Source organism: Danio aesculapii, chromosome 15, assembly GCF_903798145.1.
Source record: "Danio aesculapii chromosome 15, fDanAes4.1, whole genome shotgun sequence".
Lineage (NCBI taxonomy): Eukaryota > Metazoa > Chordata > Actinopteri > Cypriniformes > Danionidae > Danio > Danio aesculapii.
The window spans coordinates 1,993,613-2,001,112 of record NC_079449.1 but is presented as its reverse complement, the minus strand read 5'-3'; the positions used below and the strand labels follow the sequence as shown (position 1 = coordinate 2,001,112).

General features: G+C 39.5%; 1 protein-coding gene across 1 annotated transcript in view; it reads left to right on the top strand.

Annotated features, from left to right (window-relative positions):
* Positions 1 to 7,500, top strand: part of lrfn1 (leucine rich repeat and fibronectin type III domain containing 1) — a 371,292-nt gene that overhangs the window by 236,805 nt on the left and 126,987 nt on the right. The window contains exon 4 of the mRNA XM_056473176.1: positions 3,496 to 3,583. The gene's annotated coding sequence lies outside the window, so the exon portion shown is untranslated. The remainder of the gene's footprint in view (positions 1 to 3,495; positions 3,584 to 7,500) is intronic.

The window sequence follows — 7,500 nt, the reverse complement described above, 5'->3', positions numbered from 1 at the left end:
GCCGGTATGTGATTGTTTCATATTACTTACACATGCTTATTCAGATAAGTTGAAGGCAGAATTATTAGCCCCCCTTTAAAGTTCTTTTCTTGTTTTAAATATTTCCAAAATGATGTTTAACAGAACAAGGGATTTTTCACAGTATGTCTGATAATATTTTTTCTTCTGGAGAAAGTATTTTATTTCGGCTAGAATAAAAGCAATTTAAGGTCAATATTATTTGCCCCTTTAAGCTATATATTTTTTCCAATAGTCTACAGAACAAACCCTCATTATACAATAACTTGCCTAATTACCCTAACCTGCCTAGTTAACCTAATTAACCTAGTTAAGCCTTTAAATGTCACTTTAAGCTGTATAGAAGTGTCTTGAAGAATATCTAGTCTAATATTATTTACTGTCATCATGACAAAGAGAAAATAAATCCGTTATTAGAGATGAGTTATTAAAACTATTATGATTAGAAATGTTGGGGAAAAAAAGTCTCTGTTAAACAGAAATTGGGGAAAAATAAACAGAGGGCTAATAATTCGAGGGGGCTAATAATTCTGACTTCAACCATGTGAAAGACATGTAAGGTGTTGAGTTAGGAAAATTTTTTTAATTAAAGCTGCAAGCAGCGATGAAAGGGACCTCGCACCCGGGCTCACCGCCGCCCGGTGGCCTTAGGATGACAGAGAACAGCGGACAATAATAATTTAAGCCGATATACATTAAAAAAACCCTCAGAAATCACCAATTTATCCCAAACTTCCTTCTGTCAGCAGGTGGCGCTATGACTGTGACTCAATATTGTCATGTAGATGTCTTCAGTAGCAGAAACTTATCCACCATGTGAAGTTTCAGGCAGGTCAGACATTGTGTGGCTGAGTTATAAGCCAAACTTCCTCCATTTCACAAATGGTGAAATAGGTATTTTAGTATTAAGTTACTCTCTACTGAGATTTCTTTTTAAATCAGGTTATATCTTATATAACTATATTTTTATATTTTTATGAAATTATAAAGCTTGTCTATCATGTTAGGATTTTATAATGTTTGTATAGTGATGTTTTTTATGTTCTTGTTGGGTCTGTTGCAACGTAATTTCGTTCTGCATTACAATTTTATTGTGATGTTTTGAATGACAAAATAAAGGAAACTGAAACGTAGATGTCTTCAGTAGCAGAATCTTATCGAACATGTTAAGTTTCAGGCAGGTCAGACATTGTGTGGTTGAGTTATAAGTACTTCCTGTTCCATGGCGAAACACTGAGGTTTCTCATGCCGCCACAGACACGCCCTTCGGCGAAAACTCTAGATCTTCACAACATATCATCATTGCTAGAGCTTTCCGATAACACCACCCAAATTTGGTGCTGACACGCTAAAATTTGTGGGAGGAGTTTGTTACAGTGAAAAACATGTAATGTCCTGTTTCCAGCAGGTGGCGCAATAGCGTTATCTGGATATTGGCATGTAAACGTGTTCGGGTCAGGACTTTTATCAAGCGTGTGAATTTTGAGGCAGATAGGACAATGCATGCCTAAGTTATGACAACTTCCGGTTTCGTGGCGAATCGTCAAAGTTTGCGAGGCCGCCACGGACACGCCCTTCGACGCAAAACTCTAGATCTTCACAATTTAATATCGCCAAGGCCGTTAGATGACAAAACCCCATTTTGGTGTTGATCAGATTAAATCTCTCGGAGAAGTTTGTTAAAATATGAACACCTGGAAATGGCAAAAACAGCACTTTCTTACCGCAGTAAGTTACAAATATCGAACTTCCTGATGGGTTTGAGATATCGCTCCAAGAGACTTTTTTGTAGGTTTTGGTATGTTTGACGTGTGTTCCAGTTTTCCTATGTGTACGTGATTCTGAACTCAGGGGCCAGTCTGTTAAATGTGCAAAGCGGCGCTGTCGAGTCATTTTGCCATGGCTACTTCCGAAACCTGCGACAAGTGTAAATTTTCGCCACTTCTGTGACGTGTGCAAAAGTTGCGTGAATTTTCAGGCATGTTTAGACCCTCAAAATCGCGATTCATTCCGGAGAAGAAGAAGAAGAATAGAGCAATTCCAATAGGGCCTACGCACCGTTTCGGTGCTCGGTCCCTAAAAATCAAGCAAAGCTCACACGGGCCGTATTCCACATCTTGTGCTTTATATTTCTGTCTACAGTGTCACTGTATATTACAGAGAAATTAATTAATTAGAGCATCAGAGAAAAATGAAAACAAACATCGGTCCCTCACACATGTGGTTCTCTTGTTACATGCGTCTACAGACTGTTCACACACACACATAGATAAAATAGTGAGTCTCTTAAAGGAGCCACACCCTATTTTCACTCGTTACTTACACTTGTCAGATTTTATTTTAAGGCTCAGATACTGCTAACAGGTACAGGTAACAGGTGACTGACAGTGTTTACACAGCTGAATCAAAGCATGTGCTTGTAGAGGCGTGACACTTTACTGGTGGCATGGAGCCAATCAGCAAATCACAGCACATTATGTTAGCTGACCAACCAGAGCCTCTTGAGAGCGGGTCTTTCAGAGGTACTAGGAAATATGACAGTGGTTTCATGTTAGCTGAGTAGCTGTATATAATCAAAGTAAAATAACATGATTTTCTACAAGTGAAGCATGAGCACACATTGCTTTGTATCTTATAAACACAACCAAGCCTTAACAATACACTGTGGACCACCCCTTCAATGTATGATTTAGAAAATATTTGTATTTGAATTTTGCATTTAAAGGTCCTGTGCTTAGAAATGTGCATTTTTTTTTTATTCGATGTTTGATATAATCTCATCCAAAACATGGAGAGAGGGTTGGACATAGTGTAGCTCCTCCCCCTTTTTAAAGAACAGCCAATAGCATTTCGTTTTTATCATCTCTCTGTCAGTGAGAGTGGTTGAGCTGAAGTGCATCGAATGAAAAGCTAATGATAAGCGTCTTGAGGGGGCGGGGCATAGCAGATACTAGAGAGAATTTGATTGGTTATGATGTAATGAGAAACTGTACTATGGGTTGACGTGAAAAAAAAATCGATCAATTTAGGCGACAGACTACATGTTTTTATCAGTTTTACATCTGATAATGCACATTGGTGCACACTACATTATAGATGTCCTAAAAACTAACAATACTGATACTATCATCTTATAAAAAACCTTTATTTTAATTTCATGGGTCCTTTAAATAGAAAAAACGAAATAAAAGTGTTTCCTGTTGCACGACTTCAGTTTTTTTGCCACATTTTCTTCTGCTATCTTTCTTCTTCTTTTTTTTTTGCCTTGAATAGAATCTCTTTGCTTTTAGGAGCATCAGCAGAGATAATCTAGTAGGTGTTTTTACTGATTTTTCTGTCTTTCCTGTGCCTCTTTTGTAATGCTGATAATTCAATCAGTGTTAAATCTAATGAATATGATTACGACATCATAAAACAAGCATATTTCTATTCTCTCTCTCTCTCTCTCTCTCTGTGTGTCTGTTGTCATGGCGACAGGTGGCATCACTCCAGTTACCCAGAAGCCCTTGAAACGACGAGCGATGCCCTTTTGAAATGACTGACACCGGAACAAACTTCATATCTGGTGAGTGCGTCTGTTCGCAATGAAACACTTCCGTTCCTGAAACCGCTGCAGAAGAGAAACATCTGCTGTCGGCTCCCCTGTCACTGCATTTCTGAGAAATAATGGATTGAAGCATGCAGACAGAGAAAACAACACTGTACGCTCTCGAACACACGGTTAGTGAAGACCGTCTGATCCCCTGGCGATAGAAAAAACACACACAAATGAACACCACCTACTATTCACTTCAGCAAATATCTCAAGATCCAGCCATCCTTTACTTTTCATTCTGCTGTTTTCCTCCACGCCACACACATCAAGCATTTTAGGACAGATTTTACCAGATAAACAGTTGAAGTCAGAATTATTCGCTCTTGTATTTTTTTTTGATTAACGGAGAGAAGATTACAGGGCTGTGCAATTAATCGAAAATCCAGTTTCGATTTTGGCTTCTAACGATTGTGAAAAAGCATAAATGGAGATAAACGATTATTGCATCATATACCGCCCCCTTTCCAGTTGTACACATTTGTTGCTCTGCAAAGCTCAGCTTTACATGAAAATAATTAAAACGCATGTGCTGTAATGTAACGGTTGCAGCACGGGATTCATGTTTTTAAAAGCGAGAATGAGACCGCATGCTTCCAACCCAGGCTCATTCTGAAAACGTACCTCCACGGACGTTTCTGGAGACCGCGAAATCCATCCCAGCGGCATGTTTTTCTGCAGTTTTTGTTTTCGCGAATCCGCCAGAGGTCGCTGTGTACGCTTTTCGAGATCTCAAATTTCCCTCGTGAGTGCCATTCGCGCCTGCTTTTCTCGCGTAAGAGGCCGCTGTCGAGTCCCTTTTGGACAGACTTACTGACTGACTGAGCGAACGATCGGCTGACCCACCCTCCCCCTTCCATAACCCAACCAATTGTTGGCTAAACCCAACTAACACGTTTCAAAAGCAATAAAAAAAAATAAAAGCCCTCGTCTGACTTTTTTTTTCACCACGTTCTCACGCTGCTATTCACTTGTTTGTTTTATATTTTGGATTCTGTTTTTGTCTTATCTGCTTTCTGGAACCGCTCTTCACCGGACTCGAACCCCCGTCTTCATGGTCAACTCCTCTCTGCATCTCAATACCGCCGACAGACGTAGCGCGCTAACGGGACAAACTGGTTGCAGCCGGAATGCCGTCCATAGGGAGGTAAGCGGTCAGCTGGTAAGCGCGAAAAGGAACGGCGTCACACCGCCCAGTAGCATTCGTTTAAAGAAATGAAATGCAGCCATATGTACCTCTGCCTATGTAATTCGCTATGTAACGTCCGCAGGGCTACGTTTTCACAGTGAGCCTGTGTTGCATGCTTCTGTATCATCTTAACGTGAGCGCTTTAATGGTCAAATAGGTGTCAAAATGCGGTGTTTAATGATTACTAGTATTAACCCTCATTTGTCTAATAAACAAACGAGTTGAGAACCAAAAGACACGTGAAATAGAAACCATTAAAGTGACAGCGCGCAATATTCCTGCTGCCGTCTGTTTTTATTATTAATCAAACAACAAAAGGAGAAAACCCCTCACTGCTCTTGACTGAAGGACTTTTGTAGCTAAAGTGTTTTTCTGACAATGAAGATGCTTAAAGCAGTTTGTTTCATATTTTTATTCAATTTTATTTATTTTTCTTTCCTTTGCAGGGAGGAAAATAACTGTACATATACAGCTAAAGTCAGAATTATTAGCCCTCCTGAATTATTAGTGACCCTTTCTATTTATTTTAAAGAAGATTTTTTTCAACACATTTCTAATCATAGTAGTTTTAATAACTCATTTCTAATAACAAAACGTAAAATACTTGTGTTTTCTCGTCAGATCAGGCTGGGAAACGCATACACTCAGAAACCTGTACCCAGGGGTGCTGCTAGGGGGAGGAAAGGCCTATACTTTTAGGGGGCCCCCAGAGACATAATAAAGGGCCCGCGATACCCCTGCTCTTCCGTTCTTCACTGCCATCATGATCTTTCCCCCCACTTTTCACTATCATCCACCATCAAACACTGCACCCCTCCCACGCTCTTCACTGTCATCCGTGCACCCTAACAGCTCTACACTTTTGTCCGCCCCCAACCCCCCCCGCCCCGACTGTTTACTTTCATCCAGGATACCCACCCTTTGTCAGAGGGGGGATCACATATATGCGATCTCGACTTGTAATACTGCGCTTACGACATTTGTTATTGAAATAACGCCTTAGTAGTTGGAAGATCCGTGTAAAAGGCCTGCCACCACAGCCTGAAAAAACCCTAGAGGAAACACAAAGTATTTATAAGTGAATATTATCGCGTAGGCGTGAAATGACAGCTGACGTAGTTTCCGATATGTGCTCACTTTACGAGAGGGCGTCCGACAGACAGGTATGTTTTTCAGTTCCTCTTATAAATACAGATATTATTAAATAAATATGGATGTTTAGATTATTCAGTGTTTTAAATAAGACTAAATATTGTGTCATTATTGTGAGGGAAATATATTTTGATCATATTTGAGTGTAGAACGCGACATATAAGATTCAAGAGTTCACACTTAGCTGATGATTGATTATAAAGCATGTTTGGCATGCTCCCCCTCATAAAATCCTCGAGCCCGGGGCTCCCTCCCGTTTGCAAGGCGAGAGGGGAGTTTGAGCTCAGGTAGATCTGGAGAACTCCCCTGCTGTAGTAGCTAATGAACAAATAGGGATTGCTAGAGTTAACTACTTACTAGGAGCATGTCTATGGTGCCGATTTGGATTAGTCAATTAACTTAAGTTGCATGTTTTTGGATTGTGGCAGGAAACCGGGGGACTCGGGGGAAACCTACGTGAGCACGAGGAGAACGTGTAAACTCCACACAGAAACGTCAGCTGGCTTGGTAAGGACTAGAACCAGTGACGTTCTTGCTGTGAGGCAACAGTGTTAACCACTGGGCCACCGTGCCACCCATCTAGGAAAGGAGGAGGAGTAGGGGTGGAGAAGGTGGATTCTTCAAAACAAAGATGGCTGTTGTAAGGAGCTTAGGGTATTTATAGTGGGTTAGGAATCGTCTGATTGGTAAATCATTAATTAGCTAATGCGGGACCGGCTGCAAACAATCATAAGCAGGTGATCCTCTCCAAATTAGTTTATAAATAAACTTCATTAAGCTTAATGAGCACAATGGCTAATTCAAATTAAATTCTGTTTTTGTCCATTTTATTATGTAGTTTCTATTTTTCGTTACATAATCAATAAGTCAAATGTTACATGTAAAATGTTGATTTGGAGATGAATTTAAATAGGTTTGGCATTTTATATTTATTTTTGAGAAGGCTTATGTAGCATGTCTGTATTTCCTTTAAAAATGAGAACAAATGAGTTTAACAGACATTGCAGAGCAGGGAAGGTTGATTGGCCAGGGAAGGTTGATTGACTTTCCAAGACTTCCCTGCATGGCACAAACATTTTTTATGCTTTTTGTTGACATTACTATGGATCTTTTTAGTTGTTTCCCCATCAGTGATGTACATTAGAGATTTATGTTACATCTAATGTTGATAAACAATGTTTATTTCATGACTTTAATTTTACGCGTGTCACCATACTGCTGTTTAGTAGCTGTGTGAATGATGTTTAGTAGCTGTGTGAATGACACTGAGCAGCTTCTATACACTGCTACACTTCTCTACTTGTGGGAAAAGTTGATAGTGATGAGCATTGGTTCATTATGTAACTTACTCATCACCACCTGCATATGGCTGTGTTAACGTATCTATCTGTGTAACAAAAGATGTAGATGTTGGTAATTCAAAATACAGTCATATTACATCTATTAATTAATGAAATACGGTAGTTTACTGAAAAAAGGAGGTTTGTACCATATTTTTTATTTATTTATTTATTTATTTATTAGAATATACAAAAGGTAGACAATTTTA